The 22,035-nt window shown below is 44.2% G+C and overlaps 1 protein-coding gene across 1 annotated transcript in view; it reads right to left on the bottom strand.

The window, feature by feature from the left end:
- The window catches only part of grinaa (glutamate receptor, ionotropic, N-methyl D-aspartate-associated protein 1a (glutamate binding)), an 88,479-nt gene extending 68,261 nt beyond the window's left edge, over nt 1-20,218 (bottom strand). The window contains exon 1 of the mRNA XM_063044637.1: nt 20,087-20,218. The gene's annotated coding sequence lies outside the window, so the exon portion shown is untranslated. The remainder of the gene's footprint in view (nt 1-20,086) is intronic.
- Nucleotides 20,219-22,035: the final 1,817 nt, after the last annotated feature.

Genomic DNA, 22,035 nt, shown 5'->3' with positions numbered 1-22,035 from the left:
AAAGACTTACCAGTTAGTAGGTGACTGGTCATTGTAAATTGTCCTTTGATAAAGCCAAGGTGAAATAGGTAGGTCACTGGGGGGTGCGGCTCGTGGCCTGTTCTGCACTATATCTCTCTAAATAAATTTCATTGAATACTGAATAGAGTGAATGCGGAGAGCATGTTTCTTAAAGTAGGGTGTCCAGGACCAGAGGGCACAGCCTCAGAACAGAGGGATGTCCATTTAGAACAGAGATGAGTAGAAATTTCTTTAGCCAGAGGGTGGTCAATCTGTGGAATTCATTGCCACAAACAGCTGTGGAGGCTAAGTCATTGGATATATTCACAGCGAAGGTTGATAGGTTCTTGAATTGCAAGGGTGTCAAAGTTTATGGAGAGAAGGCAGGAGAATGGGGACGAGAGGGATCAGCCATGATGGAATGGCAAACAGAAACAAGTCGTTGGGCAAATTCTACTTATGGTCTTAAACAAAATCTAATAATTTGAAAATTCCATTTGGGTTGGTAGTGAAGGAATTTATTTTCAACTGAATTATCATGCTGCTAATGTACAAACACTGGTGTTGCTAGGTAATTCATGAGAAGATAAGACACAGAAGCAGAATTAGGCCATTTGACCCAATGAGTCTGTTCTACCGCTCCATCATTCCTCTCAACCTCCATTCACCTACCTTCACCCCACAGCCTTTGACTCCCTGACTAATCAAGAACCTATCAACCCCCACCTTAAATATGTGGCCTGCACAGCCATTTGTGGCACTGAATTCCACAAATTCATCACCGTCTGGTTAAAGAAATTTTCCCTCATCTCTGCTGTAAATGGACATCCCTCTAGTCTGAGGCTATGCCTTCTGGTCCAAGACTCCACTATAGGAAACATCCTCTCCACATCCACTCCATCCAGAACTTCATGTATTGGATAAGTTTCAATGAGATTCCCCCCTCCACTCCCACCACCAATTCTTCTAAACTACAGCGATTACAGGCCCAGAGTCATCAAACACACCTCATGTTTACTTATTGCACAACATGAATAAAATCAAATGCATTTGCAAAGTTAACACATTGTATCATCTGATAGAGAAAAATCATGAGTTTTCCCATTCAAACAGGAAGAATCGCCAGTGATTTCATTTACATACTAAAAACAACCAATTAGCACTTAAGATTTCACAGCCAGCAGCGATAAAGCAGCTTAAATGAGAAATCTCAATGTGTTGGGCACAGTGTTGACAAGATGAAGCACACTTTTATTTAAAATCTTTTATGCTACACCCTTCCAAAGCTCAGAACTTGCATGGGTAAGGTCTTAAACAACATAAAGGCACTGAAGGAACTCTGCAGGTCAGTCAGCATTTACGAGGAAATGAATAGTCCACATTCAGGCTGAAGACCCTTCATCAAGGCTCCTAGTCTGAAATGGAAAGATCAGCTGTTCATTTTGTTTTACTCCAGATTTCCAGCATTTGGTGTCCCGTATCTTTAAGGTTTAATGGCACTTTTCAAGTAAGATTAGCTTTGTCACATGTTCAAAGTAAATGTATGATCAAACTACATATACGTCACCATGTACAACTCTGAGATTCATTTTCCTGTGGGCATACTCAGCAAATCTATAGAATAGAAACTTTTGAGAGGGAAAAGCACAAGTCACATATATCTGTATTGCAATGGAATGAAGGGAATTACAGAGGCATGACAGAGGAGTTTGCCCAGGTGAATTGGAGGAGGATACTGTACTAGCGAGCACGATGGCAGAGCAGAGATGGCTGAAGTTCCTGGGAATAGTTCACAAGGTGCAGGATACGTCCCACAGAGGAAGAAGTTCTCAAATGGCAGGGGTAGGCAACTGTGGTTGACAAAGGAAGTTAAGGACCACAAAAAAACCCAAGGAAAGGGCATATAAGGTAGCAAAAGTGAGTGGGAAATTGAATGATTGGGAAGCTTTTAAAATCCAACAAAAGACAACTAAAAAAAGCTATTAGGGAAAAATTAAATACAAGGGAAAACCAGCCAATAATATAAAGTAGGATACCAGAAGTTTTTTCTGTTATATAAAGAGTAAAAGGGAGGTGACAGTCGATATTGAACCACTGGAACATGATGCTGGTGAGGTAGTAATGGAGGACAAAAAAAAAATGGCAGATGAACTTAAAGAATACTTTGCATCAGTCTTCACCTTGGAACACACTAGCAGTGTGTCAGAGGTCCAAGAGTGTCGGAGCAGGAATGAGTGCTCTTGCTATTACAAAGGAAAAAGTGCTAGGCAAACTCAAAGGTCTTAAGGTGGATAAGTCACCTGGGCCAGACAGACGACATCACAGAGTTCTTAGAGAAGTTGCTAAAGAGATAATGGATGCAATGGTCATGATCTTTCAATAATCACTTGATTCTGCAATGGTCCTGGAGGACTGGAGGATTGCAGATGTCACTCCACTCTTGCAGAATGGAGGAAGGCAAAAGGAAGAAAACCATAGGCCAGTTAGCCTAACCTCAGTGGTTGGGAAAGTGTTGGAGTCCATTATTAAAGACGAGGTTTTGGGGTACTTGGAGACTAATCATAAAATAAGTCAAAGTCAGCATGGTTTCTGTAAAGGGAAATCTTGCCTGACAAATCTGTTAAGAGTTCTTCAAGGAAGTAACAAGCAGGGTGGACAAAATAGAGGCAGTGGATGTCATTTACTTGGACTTTCCGAAGGTATCTGATAAGGTGCCCCATATGAAGCTGCTTAACAAGATAAAACCCGACGGTGTTACAGGAAAGATTCTGGCATGGATAAGGAATGTCTGACAGGCAGGAGGCAGTGAGTGAGAATAAAGGGGGCCTTTTCTGGTTGGCTGCCAGTGACTAGTGGTGTTCCTCAGGGTTCAGTATTGGGACCGCTGCTTTTCACATTGTATGTCAATAACTTAGATAATAGAATTGATGGTTTTCTGGCAAAGTCTATGGATGATATGAAAATAGGTAGAGGGGTAGGTAGTTCTGAGGAAGCAATGCGATTGTAGCTAGACTTACACAAATTGGAAGAGTGGGCAAAAAGATGGTAGATGGCATACAGGATGGTAGATGGTGAGGATGATTCCGGGAATGAAAGAGTTAACATACGAGAAGCACTTGGCAGCTTTGGGCCTGTACTCACTGAAATTTAGAAGAATGCAGAGGGATCTCATTGAAACCTACTGAAAGGACGAGATAGGGAGGATATGGAGAGTATGTTTCCTATGGCGGGAGTATCCAGAACTAAAGGACACAGCCTCAAAACTGAGGGACGACCCTTTGGAACAAAGGAGGAATCTTTTTCGTCAGGGAGTAGTAAATCTGTGGAACACTCTAACACAGGCTGTGGTGGAGGACAAGTCTGAGCACATACGTAAGGACGAAGTTGATCAGTTCCTGGTTAGGGCATCAAAGGATATGGCAAGAAGGCAGGTGTGTGGGATTGAGTGGGATCTGGGATCAGCCATGATTAGAGATTGTGAAAAGTTTTGGGCCCCTCATCTTAGAAAAGATGTGCCTGCATTGGAGAGGGTTCAGAGGAGGTTCACATGGATGATTCCAGGAATGAAAGGGTTATCATACGAGGAACGTTTGATGGCTCCGGGTCTGTACTCGCCGGAATTCAGAAAGATGGGGGGGGGGGGGAATCTAGTTGATACCTTTCTAATGTTGAAAGGCCTAGACAGAGTAGATGTTGAAAGGATATTGCCCATGGTGGGAGAGTCTAGGACAAGAGGGCACAGCCTCAGGATAGGAAATGCGAAGAAATTTCTTGAGCCAAAGATGGTGAACTTGTTGCCACAGGTAGCTGTGGAGGTCAGGTTGTTGGGTGTATTTAAGGCAGAGATTGTTAGGATCTTGACTGGACATGGCATCAAAGATTACAGGGTGAAGGCCGGGAACTGGGGTTGAGGAAGAGATTTTTAAAAAAGGCTCAGCTAGGATTGAATGGCGGAGCAGACTTGATGGGCCAGATGGCCTAATTCTGCTCCTATGTCTTATGATTAGAATGGCAAAGCAGATTCAATGGGCTGAATGGACTAATTGTGCTCCTGTCTTGTGATCTTACAAACAGGATCATTGAAGGATCAACTAGAGTGCATAAGACAACAAACTGCGTAGATGCAAACATAAATAAATAGCAATAAATAACGAGAATGAGATAATGAGATAAAAAATCCTTAAAATGAGATCATTGGTTGTGGGAACATTTCAATGATGGGTCAAGTGAGTATAGTTATCCCCTTTTATTGAAGAGCCAGATGGCTGAGGGGTAGAAACTGTTCTTGAAACTGGTGATGTGAGTCCTAAGGCTCCTGTACATTCTTCCTGATGGCAGCAGGGAGAAGAAAGCATGACCTGGGTGGTAGGTATCTCTGATGATGGATACCGCATTTTTATGACAGTGTTTCATGTAGATGTGCTCAATGGCTGGGAGGGCTTTACTCAAGATGTACTGGGCCTTTTGTAGGATCTTCTGTTCAAAGGCATTGGTGTTCCCATACCAGGCTGTAATGCAGCCAGTCAATACACTCTCCACTACACATCCATAGAAGTTTGTCAGTTTTAGATGTCATGCCGAATCTCTGCAGACTCTTGAGGAAGTAGAGGCACTGCATGCAATCTTTGCAACTGCACTTACATGTACATTGAAACAAACAGTGAAATGCATCATTCTGCCTCATCAACCAACAAAGTGTGAAGATTATGCTGGGGACAACCCACAAGTGTCACCATGTTTCAAATACCAACATAGCATGCCCGCAACTCACTAACCCTAACCTGTAAACCTGTCTTTGGAATGTGGGCGGAACTGGAGCACCCAGAAGAAACACACACTGTCATGGAGAAAATCTGCTTATGATTGCAAGCAGACCAATAGTTGTCAAGGTAACAATTGCTTGAAAGAGATAATGAATTTGTGTGCTCTTGCTTTGTTGAACAAACCAAGTTACTGCAGACCAAATCTGCACTGCTCCCTGTTAATATTGATTGTCAGGAATTGGATGTGGTAAGGACCTACAAGTACCTGGGGGTGCACCTGGATGACAGACTTGAGTGGAGCACCAACACGGAGGCTGTGTACAAGAAGGGCCATAGTTGCCTCTACTTCCTGTGGAGACTGAGGTCTTTTGAAGTATGCAGGCCTCTCCTTCACATGTTCTACCAGTCTGTCGTCACCAGTACAATCTTGGTGGTGTGCTGGGGCAATGTCATCAACATGGGTGATGCCAACAGGCTTAATAAACTGGATGGCTCTATTATAGGAGTCAAACTGGAGGCTATGGTAGAACAAAAGATCCTGTGGAAAATCCTGGCAATTCTGGACAACGTTTCTCAGCCTCTGCAGGCCACCTTGGCTGAACAGAGGAGCACTTTTAGTAACAACTAAGGCAACTGTGCAGCTCCAAAGATCGCTATAGGTCTTCTTGACCTCGGCCATTTGGCTCTAAAATGAATCAACCTTTAGCCAGGGAACTGATGAACCCCTCCTGTTAGACTGTTTTAGGCAACTTATCTTTTATTCTTCCTTCAGTTAGTCCTGATGAAGGGTCTCGGCCTGAAACGTCGACTGCGCCTCTTCCTATAGATGCTGCTTGGCCTGCTGCGTTCACCAGCAACTTTGATGTATGTTGCTTGAATTTCCAGCATCTGCAGAATTCCTGTTGTTTATCTTTTATTCTTTCTTACTTCTAATATTTGTATAGCTGTGCACTTGCAATGTTAGTTACTGTGACACTGTAATTTCCTTTGGTATCAATGAAGTATCTATCTATTAGAAAAACCTATTTAAGCACTGAAAAGGAGCACCTGCATAGCACCTTTCACATCCCTTTCAGAATATTTAAAGAAGCACTTACACTGCCAATGAAACACTTCCCAAGTGCAGTCACTAGCCGCTCTGTTTCCTCAATAAAGGAATTTGTGTACAGCAAGGTCCCTCAAAGAGCAAAATGACTGCGTAATTTGCTTTGACCATAGTTGTACCATGGAGAGCATTCTGACAGGCTGCATCACTGTCTGGTATGGAGGGGATACTGCACAGGACTGAAAGAAGCTGCAGAAGGTTGTAAATCAAGTCAGCTCCATCTTGGGTACTAGTCTACAAAGTAGCCAGGAGATCTTTAGGGAGCAGTGTCTCAGAAAGGCAGCGTCCATTATTAAGGACCTCCAGCACCCAGAGCATGCCCTTTTCTCACTGTTACCATCAGGTAGGAGGTACAGAAGCCTGAAGGCACACACTCAGTGATTCAGGAACAGTTTCTTCCCCTCTGCCATCCAATTCCTAAATGGCCATTGAACCCTTGGACACTTACTTCACTCTTTTTTAAAAAATATACAGTATTTCTGTTCCTGCATTTTTTAAATCTACTCAATATATGTAATTGATTTATTTATTATCATTGTTTTTATTTTATTCATTTTTTTTCTCTGCTAGATTAAGTACTGCGTTGAATAACAAGTTTCACATCACAAATTAGGTGATAACAAACCTGATTCTGAAAAAGATGCAGCCCAGAACTTACCTGCTCTTCTTTAAGCAAGCTAAACAGAATGTTTCATATCCACTGGCCACACAGACAGGAACTCGTCAGTTTAACATCTGAAAGACACGCTCTCCACCTACTCACAAATCTGACTCAGATGCCACACTGCTACCCACTAAATCATATTCAACATGAGTTATAGGATAAAACTGAATAGGTTCAGACTTTATTCCCTGGAGCACTGGAGAATGATGGGAGATTTGATACAGGCATACAAAATTATGAAGGTAAATGCAAACAGACTTCTGCCACTGAGGGTTAGTAAGACTGGAGCTAAAGGTCATAGGTTAAGGGTAAAAAGTAAAATGTTTAAGGAGAACCTGGGGGGAACTTCTTCAGACTGTGAAACGAGCTGTTAGCAGAAGTGGTGGATCCAGGTTCGACTGTAACATTTAAGAGAGATCTGGATAGGTACATGGAAGGGAGGGGAATAGAGGACTATAGTCCAAATGTAGGTAAATAGGACCAGACAGAATACCAGCTCTGCATGGACTAGATGGGCCAAACAGCATGTTTCTGTGCTGTGTGCTCTATAACGCTTTGACAGGGTTGACCTTAATCAATGTGAACAAAAAGAAATTATTTCACAGATACTTCATACTGCAAGCTCATCCTATCTGGGTTAGCTGACTATATTAGCACTGGAAAATTAGGAATAATTTATAATGACCTCAGGGCATCACAATATCCCATGTCATGGAAGTAGCAAGCATTGCTCCTCCTGCTTGATACCTACTCCAATCTCTCATGGCAAGCACCAGGCTCTTTCTGTTTCCTTCAATGCACAATCCCAAATCAATAGTGACAGCAAATTATTCAAATCAATACCCAAATCAGAAGTTTGAAGAAAATGGGGGGGGGGGGGGGAACAAAGCAGAAAAGTAAACTAAAGCACAGAGGGGGACCATAGAGCCAAATTAGGAGAAATCCATTAGACCAGCGGTCTCCAACCACCAGGCCGCGGACCGGTACCGGGCCACGAGGAAATGATATGATTTGGCGATATGAGTCAGCTGCACCTTTCCTCATTCCCTGTCACGCCCACTGTCGAACTTGAACGCACGCGTCATCCATGTCAGCACGGAAAGAAGATCAACTCCTCGAGCTTGCAAATGATGACGGGATGAAAAGTATGTTTGACATTAACATCTCTGCTGGCATTCTTAATCAAGGTCAAGGCTAAATATCCTGAGATAGCCACAAGAGCATTGAAAACGTTGCTTCCATTTCCAACATATCTCTGCAATGAATGCAACGAAAACTAAATTGCTGAATAGACTGGACATAAGGAACCCCCTTCGAGTATCGCTGTCTCCCATCACCCCTCCATGGGACCGTCTTGTTGCAGGGAAACAAGCCCAGGGCTCCCACTGATTCAGCGATATTGGTGTGTTGCAATAATTTTATATGTTCATACGGGGAAAATATGTGCTGTGTGTTTAATATCCAAAAGTTACTTAAAAGGTTATGATGCTATTGACTTATAAGTGACTTATACGGTAACTAACTTATCACTATTTTAATGCTAGGAAAATATGCGCTGTGTGATTAATATTAAATTTGTTAGCTAAACCCTTTTAGAAACGAAATTGAGTGTATTAGCCATTAAAAAGTGACTTACAGTTGACTGATCTTCTATATTCCAGTCATGATTAACATCCGCCCCCAAACAGAATCACCAAAAATGATTTGTAGGAAAAAAAAATCGGCACATACACACATGTGCACACAGGTACCCGCGCAAGGCTTCATGGTAATTGTAGTCTTCTCGGGGTAAACACAACGTATTTTGATGGTTACTCTTGTCCGTTGGCAACCCTAACCGCCCCCCCAGCCCCGTCGGCCGGTCCGCAAGAATATTGTCAATAATAGATGAAGGAGGGAGGAGAAGATGGCGGAGCGACACAGCGTGGGCAGCCATTCCGAATGATATCGTATCTGTGAAGAAGGATGCCGTGCACAATCCTGATTTGATAGAGACAGATGTGAAGAAGCAAGAAGGAAAATCTGGAGAAACTTCTGAAATGCCTGCTTCGCTGCCGCTACTACTGTGTGATCGAGAATCTCAGGAGGGGAAGGCCCCAAATCCTCAGCTTTGCCAACTGCCTGTTGCCGGGGCCGGGGTCTAAGCGCTCAGCAGAGATGGTGCTCAGTGCTGGAGAGCTGGTCGGAGGCTCGGAGTTTTCGGACAGACTCGGAGTTGGACTGTGGTCGGATGCTTCCGGAATGCTGCATCAGCAAGTTTGCGGCGCTGCGTGAGATGATGGGACTTTCGAGAGACTTTGAGACTTTTACCATGCCCATGGTCTGTTCTTATCAAATTATGTTATTGCTTTGCATTGTTGTAACTATATGTTATAATTATGTGGTTTTTGTCAGTTTTTCAGTCTTGGTTTGTCATGTGTTCCTGTGATATCATTCTGGAAAAACATATCATTTCTTAATGCATGCATTACTAAATGACAATAAAAGAGGACTGTGTATCCTCATAATCTAAAAAAAAATCTAATAAACCGGTCCGCGGTGCAAAAAAGGTTGGGGACCCCTGCATTAGACCAGAGACACAATAGCAGATTTACACCTTTCAGCCCATCAAGTCTGCTCTGCCATTCCATCATGGCTGATTTATTATCCCCCTCAAATCCATTCTCTTGCCTTCTCTCTGTAACCTATGACGTCCTTACCAATCAAGAATCAATCAACTTCTGCTCTAAATATACCCAAAAACTTGGGTCTCCATAACTGTCTGTGGCAATGAATTCCAAAGAGTCACCACCCTCTGGCTAAAGGAATTCCTCATCTCTGTCCTAAAGGGGTATCCTTCCATCTTGATTCTATCCTCGCTGGTCCTAAACTCTCGCACGATATAATCCATATATAATCTCAAGGCTGTCGTGTCTTTTTCCTCCTTTAAATGAGATTATTTACAACAAGGCAGAGCTTAATGCCCCATCACATTCGATAACACTGTCAGTCAACCAACAACTAAATCAGGTCCCTTAATGAATATTCAAGTACATATTCCAGATTTGTGCTGCAGAAGTGTAGAAAATGCTGTAAGAATCTGAGTTTCCATTTTCCTGATGAGCCATTATACCAAAATCCTTTTTGCTGATTCAAAAGAAGTGACGATTTCAGTATTTAAAGTACAGAATTTTGTAAAAGAACTCTAACCCTGATGAAGATTCTTGACCCAAAACATCAACTGTTTATTCCTGTCCATAGATGTTGCCTGACCTGCTGAGTTCCTCCAGCATTATGGGTGTGTTACTCTGGATTTCCAACATCTGCAGATCTGTTTAAAAGATCCCCGGTCATTTTGGCTACACAGACAGAACTAATAGATCTGGTAGCAACTTGATGACATGTATGCTAATTAAATGCCTGGCAACAGGAACATATTTTTTTCTCTTACCCAACATTCAAGCTGGTCAGCAAAAGAAATCAGCATTGATCCATCCAAGATATATTAATTAAATCCACGAATTGAATAATAAATTCAGTTAGAAAAGGTGTCTACTTAACAGAAGGAGATTAAAATGATGAACAGGGCATTAAAAACTTGCACGCCATCCAAGGACAATCTCTGCATTCTGGTGCATTACATCACTTGTCTGTTCTGGCCTGCAGTTTCACACCAAATATAATGGGTTTTTCACAAGTCAGACATACTACAGATTCTTCCAGATTATCAATGGACAACATTTGTTACAAGAGCTTGGGGGGGGGGGGGCATTTTTCATCTTTAGGAACTTTTGAGTTGTCCATTAAAGAGGCTTTAAACTCACTCTATTCAAGCATATGCAGAATTCCTCGTGATCACTCTATTCAATACAGGGACTAAAGGATGATTCATAAAACTGATAAACAGACATAACCAAGAGGAATTCTGCAGATGCTGGAAATTCAAGCAACACACATCAAAGTTGCTGGTGAACACAGCAGGCCAGGCAGCATCTATAGGAAGAGGTACAGTTGACATTTCGGGCCGAGACCCTTCGTCAGGACTAACTGAAAGAAGAGCTAGTAAGAGATTTGAAAGTGGGAGGGGGAGGGGGAGATCCAAAACGATAGGAGAAGACAGGAGGGGAAGGGATGGAGCCAAGAGCTGGACAGGTGATTGCCAAAGGGGATATGAGAGGATCATGGGACAGGAGGTCCCGGGAGAAAGACGGCGGGGGGGGGGAGGAGCCCAGAGGATGGACAAGGGGTATAATGAGAGGGACAGAGGGAGAAAAAGGAGAGAGAGAAAAAGAAAGTGTGTATATAAATAAATAACGGATGGGGTGCGAGGGGGAGGTGGGGCATGAGCGGAAGTTTGAGAAGTCAATGTTCATGCCATCAGGTCGGAGGCTACCCAGACGGAATATAAGGTGTTGTTCCTCCAATCTGAGTGTGGCTTCATCTTCACAGTAGAGGAGGTCGTAGATAGACATACCAGAATGGGAATGGGATGTAGAATTAAACTGTGTGGTCACTGGGAGATCCTGCTTTCTCTGGCCAGCAGAGCGTAGGTGTTCAGCAAAACGGTCTCCCAGTCTGTGTCGGATCTCACCAATATATAGAAGGCCAAATCGGGAGCACCAGACGCAGTATATCACCCCAGCCGACTCACAGATGAAGTCTCAGAGGTGGTAAGGGAGGAAGTGTAAGGGCACGTGTAGCACTTGTTTCGCTTACAAGGATAAGTGCCAGGAGGGAGATCGGTGGGGAGGGATGGGGGGGGATGAATGGACAAGGGAGTTGCGGAAAGCAAGCGGGGGGGGGGAGGAAAAGATGTGCTTAGTGATGGGATCCTATTGGAGGTGGCGGAAGTTACGGAGAATAATATGTTGGACCCAGAGGCTGGTGGGGTGGTAGGTGAGGACAAGGGGAACCCTATTCCTAGTGGGGTGGCGGGAGGATGGAGTGAGAGCAGATGTGTGTGAAATGTGGGAGATGCAATTGAGAGCAGAGTTGATGGTGGCGGAAGGGAAGCCCCTTTCTTTAAAAAAGGAGGACATCTCCCTCGTCCTGGAATGAAAAGCCTCATCCTGAGAGCAGATGCGGTGGAGACGGAGGAATTGCGAGAAGGGGATGGCATTTTTGCAAGAGACAGGGTGAGAAGAGGAATAGTCCAGATAGCTGTGAGAGTCAGTAGACAACAGACGTAACCTTTTTTTTTTAAAATGAAGAGTTCTGAAGGAGCAACTGGAGAGTTGATTTTAAAAAGTCCAAGTCACTGAGGGGGACTAAGCTCCTTAATTGAAGAACTACAGTGTTTAGAATAGTTTACTGCCACAATAATATTTATACAAATGGTAAAATCCTTAAAGTTTAGAACATGGAACAATATAAGTACAGTCCCTTTGGCCCATGATGTTATGCCATCCTACTCCAAGATCAACATAACCCTTTGCTCACTCATCTATCATCCATGTGCCTACCTAAAAGTCTCTTCAGGGCTTCTAATACACCATCCCTGGCAGGGCATTCCACTCTCTGGATAAAAAAAAACTTACTTCTGACCCCCATACATTCCTCCTATCACCTTAAAGTTACGCAACCTTTAACAAGAAACTCTACATAATCAAAAGAGAAGTGGAGAGTAATGTGGAGAAAATCTATTATGAAAGACAGTTAAAGCAGATCAACAATATGGAGATGTACATCTGGAAAAGAAGCTGCAAAAGACAAACTGTTAAACAAGAACAAAATTTTAACATGAATATTTCGAACCTAAAACTCAGTATCATCAGCAAAAAATTGTGATAGATAAACTGGAGTCACAGAGCACTACAGCACAGAAACAGGTCCTTTGGCCCATCTAGTCCCATCACCCTCTGTAGCGCTCCTGTCCATGAACTTACCCAAACTCCTCTTAAATGTTGCGATCAAACCCACATCCACCACTTCTGCTGGCAGCTCGTTCAACACTCTCACTAACCTGCGTGAAGTTGTTCCACTTAAATACCTCACCTTTCACCCTGACCCTACTGTACGACTCACCTTTCACCCTGACCCTACTGTATGACTCACCTTTCACCCTGACCCTACTGTATGACTCACCTTTCACCCTGACCCTACTGTATGATTTCTAGTTCTAGTCTTATCCAACCTCAATGGAAAAGCCAGCTTGCATATGCCCTAACTAGACCCCTCATAATTTTGTATACATCTATCAAATCTCCCTTAATTCTCCTACGTTTCAGGGAATAAAGTCTGAACCTACTCAACCTTTCCTCACAACTCAGGTCCTCCTTGGCAAACTCGTTATAAATTCTCTTGATACTCTTTTCAAACTTTCCTTTTGGTAGGTGACCAGAACTTCACACAATACTTCAAACTTGGACTCAGTACAGATTGAAGAGTTTAGAACAGATAAGAGAAGGAATTTTGCTTAGAGGGTAGTTGATTTGTAGAATTCATTATCACGGACAGCTGTGGAGGCCAAATTATTGGGTATATTTAAAACGGAGGTTGATAGCTTTTTGACCAGTAAGTGTGTCAAAGGATTTGGGGAGAAGGCAGGAGAATGTAGTTGAGAGGGATAATAAATTAGCAGATTCAATGGGCAAAATGGCCTAATTCTGCTCCTATGCCTTATGGTATTATTGGAGCTTCAGATTAATTCTTAAAAGAGTCAATGACGACAATAGTGACATCCAGAACAAATAAAATCTCAGCAAACGAGAAGCTCACAACACTGACAATGTGAACAACACACACAAAATGCTGGAGGAATCAGCAGGCCAGGCAGCATCTATGGAAAAAAATACAGTCCATGTTTCGGGTGGGACCCTTCATTGGGAATGGCGGAAAATGACACATCACTACGGCACTGAAGACCGAGAAAGGCTGCATTAGTGTAGGGTCTCCAGTCATCCCGCATGCCATGCCACAGGACCCTGATCCCGATCTATCAAGGACTGTGTCGTGGCTGTCCGTGCATCAGACTCCTCCTGTCAAACAAAGTCACACAGGTGTTCTCCATTAATGGAATAACCCCTCAGGAGAATGTTACACTCGACTACCACACTTCTTTAAAATCACCTCTCATCCTCCTCTCTAAAGAGAAACCCCCTCTTGCACAGCCTATCATCCTGGTAAATCTCCTCTGTATCCTCTCTAAAGCTTCTACATCCTTCCCATAATGAGGCAACCAGAAATGAACACAATACTTCAAGTGTGGTCTCACCAGTTTTATAGAGCTGCAACCCAATCCCCCACTGGACACCATACAACTTCTTAAACACCCTATCAATTTATGGTACAAATTTGAGGGCTCTATGGGCATGAACCCCAAGATCCTTCTGTTCTCCACACTGTTAAGAATCCTCCAATTAACCCTGTATTCTATCAAGTTCGACCTTCCAAAGTGAATCAATTTACACCTATTCAAGCCTTCATTAACATTATGTGTCATGTCACGGTCTTTGACCATGATTGTTCTTGGCAAATTTTTCTACATAAGTGGTTGGCCATTGCCTTCTTCATTAGAATTTTAACAATGTCAAATTCACTCATCCACTGCAAATCATCTTATTAAAACAAGGTCCCAAACTGGTGGCCAACATGAACCAGACATCCATACACAGATGATTATGAATACTGGCTTATTTAAGAAATGTGACACACCAGTTCAATAAAAAAATTACTATGCTGGGCAATTAACGTCACCTCCCACACAGGACCAGTTAAAATATCAATATCCTCTTTCAACACAACTGCAGACGGTTAAGATTAGAAAACAATCTGATCTCAGCCTTCCACTGTTATTGTTCCAATGTACTCAAAGAATGTACACACTGCCGAATGGCTTAACCCAAGAAACATCTGGTCTTTGATCACAATTATATCACTTCCAAACAGTTCAGGATTGGATAGTACCTACCAGCGTATTAAAAAATACACATAGCAAGTGTAAACAGTGCTCTGAATATCAAACTAGTCTTGAGTTAAGTATTTCCAAATACTGAATGCATGATAGCATAACAATTAATGCATTACTTTAAGATCTGGGATTGATTCCCACCCCTGTCTGTAAGGAGCTAGTATGTTTTCCTCGTGAATGTGTGGGTTTCCTCTCGGTGTTCCACATTCCAAAGACATGCATATTAATGATTTGGATGATGGAATTAGACAATAGACAATAGGTGCAGGAGTAGGCCATTCAGCCCTTCGAGCCAGCACCGCCATTCACTGTGATCATGGCTGATCATCCACAATCAGTATCCAGTTCCTGCCTTATCCCCATAACCTTTGATACCGCTATCTTTAAGAGCACTATCCATCTCTTTCTTGAAAGCATCAAGAGACTTGGCCTCCACAGCCTCCTGGGCAGAGCATTCCATATATCCACCACTCTCTGGGTGAAAAAAATTTTTCCTCAACTCCGTTCTAAATGGCCTACCCCTAATTCTTAAACTGTGGCCTCTGGTTCTGGACTCACCCATCAGCGGGAACATGCTTCCTGCCTCCAGCATGTCCAATCCCTTAATAATCTTATATGTTTCAATGAGATCCCCTCTCAGCCTTCTAAATTCCAGAGTATACAAGCCCAGTCGCTCCAATCTTTCAACATATGACAGTCCCGCTATCCCGGCAATTAACCTTGTGAACCTACGCCGCACTCCCTCAATAGCAAGCGTGTTCTTCCTCAAATGAGGAGACCAAAACTGCACACAATACTCCAGGTGTGGTCTTACCAGGGCCCTGTACAGCTGCAGAAGGACCTCTTTTCTCTTATACTCAATTCCCCTTGTTATGAAGGCCAGCATGCCATTAGCTTTCTTCACTGCCTGCTGTGCTTGCATGCTTGCTTTCAGTGACTGATGTACAAGAACACCTAGATTACGTTGCACTTCCCCTTTTCCTAACTTGACTCTATTTAGATAATAATGCCTTCCTGTTCTTACCACCAAAGTGGATAACCTCATATTTATCCACATTAAACTGCATCTGCCATGCATCTGCCCACTCACCCAGCCTGTCCAAGTCACCCTGCATTCTCATAACATCCTCCTCACATTTCACACTGCCACCCAGCTTTGTGTCATCAGCAAATTTGCTAATGTTACTTTTAATTTCCTCATCTAAATCATTAATATATATTGTAAACAGCTGCAGTCCCAGCACTGAACCCTGCAGTACCCCACTGGTCACCGCCTGCCATTCCGAAAGGGACCTGTAAATCGCTACTCTTTGTTTTCTATCAGCCAGCCAATTTTCAATCCATGTCAGTGTTCTGCCCCCAATACCATGTGCCCTAATTTTGCCCACTAATCTCCTATGTGGGACTTTATCAAAGGCTTTCTGAAAGTCCAGGTACACCACATCCACTGGCTCTCCCTTGTCCATTTTCATAGTTACATCCTCAAAAAATTCCAGAAGATTAGTCAAGCACGATTTCCCCTTCGTAAATCCATGCTGACTCAGACCGATCCTGTTACTGCTATCCAGATGTCGTAATTTCATCTTCTATAATTGACTCCAGCATCTTTCCCACCACCGACGTCAGGCTAACCGGTCTATAATTCCCTGTATTAGCCACCCTCCAATCCACAGGAACTGATCCTGAATCTATAGAACATTGGAAAATGATTACCAATGCGTCCACGATTTCTAAAGCCACCTCCTTAAGTACCCTGGAATGCAGACCATCAGGTCCCGGGGACTTATCAGCCTTCAGACCCAACAGTCTACCCAACACCATTTCCTGCATAATATAAATTTCCTTCAGTTCATCCATTACCCTAGGTCCTTTGGCCACTATTATATCTGGGAGATTGTTTGTGTCTTCCTTAGTGAAGACAAATCCAAAGTACCTGTTCAACTCGTCTGCCATTTCCTTGTTCCCCATAATAAATTCACCCGTTTCTGTCTTCAAGTGCCCAATTTTGGTCCTAACTATTTTTTACCTTTTCACATACCTAGAGAAGGTTTTACTATCCTCCTTTATATTCTTGGCTAGTTTACCTTCGTACCTCATTTTTTCTCCGCGTATTGCCTTTTTAGTTACCTTCTGTTGCTCTTTAAAAGTTTCCCAATCCTCCGGCTTCCCACTCGTCTTTGCTATGTTATACTTCTCTTTTATTTTTATACTGTCCATTACTTCCCTTGTCAGCCACGGCCTCCCCTTACGATCTTTCTTCCTCTTTGGAATGAACTGATCCTGCACCTTCCACATTATTCCCAGAAACACTTGCCATTGCTGTTCCACTGTCATCCCTGCTATTGTTCCATTGAATTTTGGCCAGCTCCTCCCTCATAGCACCATAGCTCCCTTTGTTCAACTGTAATACTGACACTTCCGAGTTTCCCTTCTCCCTCTCAAATTGTAGATTAAAACTTATCATATTATGGTCACTACCTCTTAATGGCTCTTTTACCTCGAAGTCCCTGATCAAATCCAGTTCATTGCACAACACTAAATCTAGAATTGCGTTCTCTCTGGTAGGCTCCAGTACAAGCTGTTCTAAGAATCCATCTCGGAGGGACTCCACAAACTCCTTTTCTTGGGGTCCAGTACCAACCTGATTCCTCCAGTCTACCTGCATGTTGAAATCCCCCATTAACAACTGTAGCATTACCTTTGCAACATGCCAATTTTAACTCCTGATTCAACTTACACCCTACATCCAGACTACTGTTTGGGGGCCTGTAGATAACTCCCATTAGGGTCTTTCTACCCTTAGAATTTCTCAGTTCTATCCATACCGACTCTACGTCTCCTGATTCTATGTCCCCCCTCGCAAGGGACTGAATATCATTCCTCACCAACAGAGCCACCCCACCCCCTCTGCCCATCAGTCTGTCCTTTTGATAGGACGTATATCCTTGAGTATTCATTTCCCAGGCCCTGTCCACTTGAAGCCATGTCTCTGTTATTCCCACAACATCGTACTTACCAATTTCCAACTGTGCCTCAAGCTCATCCACTTTATTTCTTATACTCCGTGCATTCATATATAATACTTTTAATTCATCTCCCATATCAATTCCTATTTCACTTGGTCATACTGTACGATCCCTTCTTGAGCTTTCTGCTCTGTTGATTCTGCTGTCTTTCTTAACTTTTCTTATTCTCACTTTCCCTTTATCTCCGTCCTTATATTTCCGTTTTTATATTTCCAGTTCGTCCCCACCCCCCCACACACTACTTAGTTTAAACACACCCATGTTGCAGAGGCAAAATTGTTGGCTTTATTGCAAAGTTTGCAGACAATATGAAGGTAGGTGGAGGGACAGGTAGCTTTGAGGAAATAGAAAGGCTAAAGAAGGACTAAGATTAGGAGAATGGGCAAAGAGATGGCTGATGGAATGCATTGTCGGGAAGTACATGGTCATGCACTTTGGTAGAAGAAATGAAAGGGTTGACTATTTTCTAAATAGAGAGAAAATACAAAAAACTGAGGTGCAAAGGGATTTGGGGGTCCTTGTGCAGGATTCCCTAAAGGTTAATTTGCAGGTTGAGTCTGTGGTGAGGAAGGCAAATGTGATGTTTGCATTCATTTCAAGAGGACTAGAACATAAAAGCAAGGATATATATAATTTCATAAGCACTGGTGAGGCCCCACTTGGAGTATTGAGAGCAGTTTTGGGCCCCTTATTTTAGAAGGAATGTGCTGAAACTGGGAAGGGTTCAAAGGAGGTTCACGTAAATGATTCCAGGTTTTAACGGCTTGTCACATGAAGAGTGCTTGATGGCTCTGAGCAGGTATTTACTGGAATTCAGAAGAATGAGGAGTGACCTCATTGAAACCTATCGAATGGTGAAGGGCCTTGACAAAGTGAATGTGGAGAGGATGTTTCCTATGGTGGGAGAGTACCAGAAGACAGCCTCAGAATAAAGGGGCGTCCTTTTAGAATGGAGAAATTTCTTTAGCCAGAGAGAGGTGGATCTGTGAATTTGTAGCCACAGGCAGCTGTGGAGACCAAGTCTATATGTACATTTAAGGCAGAGGTGGTTAGATTCTTGATTGGTCAGGGCACAAAGGGATACAGGGAGAAGGAAGGGGGTTGGGGCTGAGAGGAAAACTGGGTCAGCCATGATGAAATAGCAGAGCAGACTTGACGGGCCAAATGGCCTCATTCTGCTATGTCTTCTGGTCAGGGCTAGTGAGTTGTGGACATGCTATGATGGCGCCAGAAGCATGTCGACAGGCTGCCCAGCACAATCTTTGCTGATTTGACTCGACGCAAACGATACATTTCACTCATTTCCATATACACAAGACAAACAAAGCTAATCTTTAAATTTCAGCTAGACCACATCACTCTCTATACCAGGGGTTCCCAACCTGGGGTCCAAAGACCCCTTGCTTAATGGTATTGGTCCATGCAATAAAAAAGGCTGGGAACCCCTGCTCTACACATTCAAAGGCACAATGTTAACATTCTATACAGTCACACTGCAGTTACAGATCCTCTTTCCTGCCACCTTTATGTCAACCATCCAATACTCATTTTAACTAATCCCATTTTCCATCCCTTCGCAAATCCAAAGCTCATCTACATTAAGGGCACCAATTAAATGGCAACTGCTGTGAACAGAGCTGGATCAACAATAGTCTAGTTAGACAAGTTATTTTAAATGCTCAAGTGTTTCCTAGAAACCATACACAGGAGCACAAGCCCTGACAACCACTCCATGGAGGGTTGTGCTTCTTGTCAGTGAATCTAATCGCCTGTCCTGTCAATCCCAAAGGCTGCCCTGGGTTAGAGAAACACAAGCCTCCATACCAACACATCCACTTCCTCACTGGTGACCAGTTCCCCCTGAGATCGTTCCTCCTCTGACATCCTCTCCTCAACAACATCCCTACCCCACAGAGATATCTCCATATCCCTGCCTATCTGTTCCTCCAGCCCCACCTCACAATACCACAGCCTCCACAACTCCCTCTGATGCCCCTACCACACAGATATCTCCATGTTCCCTTCTAACCCCTAACCCTCAATCCCCTTCCTCTCCCTTCATATCCCACCTTCTCACTCTCCATACCCGTTCTCCTCCCCCTCATACCCCTCCTCCTCCGTCAAAGCCCCACATCTCCTACTTCAATACCCCTAATCCTCCTCCTCTCCCCTCCAATCCCACTCATCTTCCCCTTCCCTCAATCCCCTCCCAATCCCTCAATCCCCCTCCTTCTCCTACCCTGCCCTCTCCGTTTCCTCCCTCTCCCTCAATCCCCTCCACCTCCCCTCCCCCAATCCTCTCTTCCTTCAATCCTCCTCCTCCTCTCTCTCCCCCACCCCCCGGCAAACCCCCATCTCTCCCTCCACCTCCCTGTAGTTTACGGTAGCGCCTCCTAATCCTCTCTGACGCATCAAGAAAAAGAAGTTTACACGACAGAAGGCGACAGCCACTAAATTAGCCGCGCGCTGAATTTTATCAGAAATAAACACGAATCATTCGGCTGCATAACGGATTATTTACCACGATGGCCCATCCCTCCGACTCTCCAACCCCGACCAGGATGTTTTCCCAGCTTTCCCCTCCTCCCCCCTTGCCCCATGGACACTGAATCGAGAGGACGAAGCCCTGCCCAGGCCTACCTGCGGCGACCCGACTCCCGCAACGCCAAAGTCGGAACGCACCTCGATCTCTTCCTCCACCGCCCGATCGCCCGGAATCGGATGCGCGCTCCCGCTCGACGGTGGCGCGCAGCGAGGATCGGCGGCGGGCTGTGTTAGGGGGCGCGTTTGGCGGAGTAAGGCAAGGATGGCGGGAGAGTACGCGAGAGGGAGTGAGGTAGGGATGGAGGGAGAATACGGGAGAAGGAGTGGGGTGGGGATGGAGGGAATAAGGGAGGGGGAGTCAGGTAAGGATGGAGAGAGAATATGGGAGAGGGAATGAGTTGGGGATGGATGGAATAGGGGAGGGGGAGTTAGGTAAGGATGGAGGAGAGGGGGAGTCAGGTAAGGATGGAGAAAGAATATGGGAGAGGGAGAGTCCGGTAAGGATGGAGGAGAGGGGGAGTCAGGTAAGAATGGAAGGAGAATATGGGAGAGGGAGTGAGTTGGGGATGGAGGGAATAGGGGAGGGGGAGTTAGGTAAAAATGGAGGGAGAATACGGGGGAGGGAGAGTCAGATAAGGATGGAGGGGAGAGAGAGTCAGGTAAGAATGGAAGGAGAATATGGGAGAGAGAGTGAGGTAGGGATGGAGGGAATAGGGGAGGGAGAGTCAGGTAAGGATGGAGGGGAGAGAGAGTCAGGTAAGAATGGAAGAATATGGGGGAGAGAGTGAGGTAGGGATGGAGGGAATAGGGGAGGGAGAGTCAGGTAAGGATGGAGGGGAGAGAGAGTCAGGTAAGAATGGAAGAATATGGGGGAGAGAGTGAGGTAGGGATGGAGGGAATAGGGGAGGGAGAGTCAGGTAAGGATGGAGGGGATAGGGGAGGATGCATGAGGTTTTGGTGGAGGGAGAATGGAGAGGAGTGAGTGAGATAAACATTGAAGGCTTATAGAGGTAGGGGATAGGGAATAAGGATAGAGGGTGAAGTGGAGGGCTGAGTCAAGGTAGGAAAGGAGGGGAACAGGAAGGGTGAATGAGGTAGAGGGGAAATGAGGGATGGGGAAGTTGAAGAAACAGGTGGAGGGGGAGTTATTTATTTAGAGAGACAGTGCAGAACAGGCCCTTCTGACCTACTAAGCTGCACCACCACCGATTTAACCCTAGCCTAATCACAGGACAATTTAAAATGACCAATTAAACTATTAACCAGTACGTCTTTGGACTGTGAAAGGAAACTGGAGCTCCCGGAGGAAACTGCGTGCTTCGATTTTCTTCCAGAGCACGCTGGAATTGAACTCTGAACTCTGTTACCCTGAGTATGAGATGTGGAGTGACAATAGGGAAGGGATGTGGGGTAGAACGTGGGACAGAAGGATGAAAAGTAACTGGCAAAAGAGCTTTGGGGAGGGCATTCGGGTGCCAAGGTGAAAGGCGTCAGAATATGGATAGGATGAGGGAGACAGAAGAATGGAAACAAGGAAAAAGCCGGAGGTGAAAGGAATAAATGCAAGGTATTCTGCAGATTCTGGAAATCCAGAGCAACACATAAAAAATACTGGAGAAACTCAGCAGTTCTGCAGCATTTATGGAAATGAGTAGATAGTTGATGTTTCCGACCAAGGCCATTTATCAGGTGAACATAAGAAATAGGAGCAGGAGTAGACCATCTGGTCCGTCGAGCCTGCCCCACCATTCAATAAGAATGATCTGGCCATGGACTCATCTCCACCCACCTTCCTTTTCCCCATAACCCTTAATTCCCCTGCTGTACAAAAATCTATCCAACCTTGCCTTAAGTTTATTACTGAGACAGCCTCCACTGCTTCATTGGGCAGAGAATTCCCAATGAAGATTCATCACACTCTGGGAAAAGCAGGTCCTCCTCAGCTCCATCCTAGATCTACTCTCCCGTATCTGGAGGCTAGTTCTACCAGTGGAAATAACTTTCCTGCCTTTATCTTATCTATCCCTTTCATAATTTTATATGTT

The sequence above is a fragment of the Mobula hypostoma genome, chromosome 3, assembly GCF_963921235.1.
Source record: "Mobula hypostoma chromosome 3, sMobHyp1.1, whole genome shotgun sequence".
NCBI lineage: Eukaryota > Metazoa > Chordata > Chondrichthyes > Myliobatiformes > Myliobatidae > Mobula > Mobula hypostoma.
This window is presented reverse-complemented; position numbering and strand designations above follow the sequence as displayed.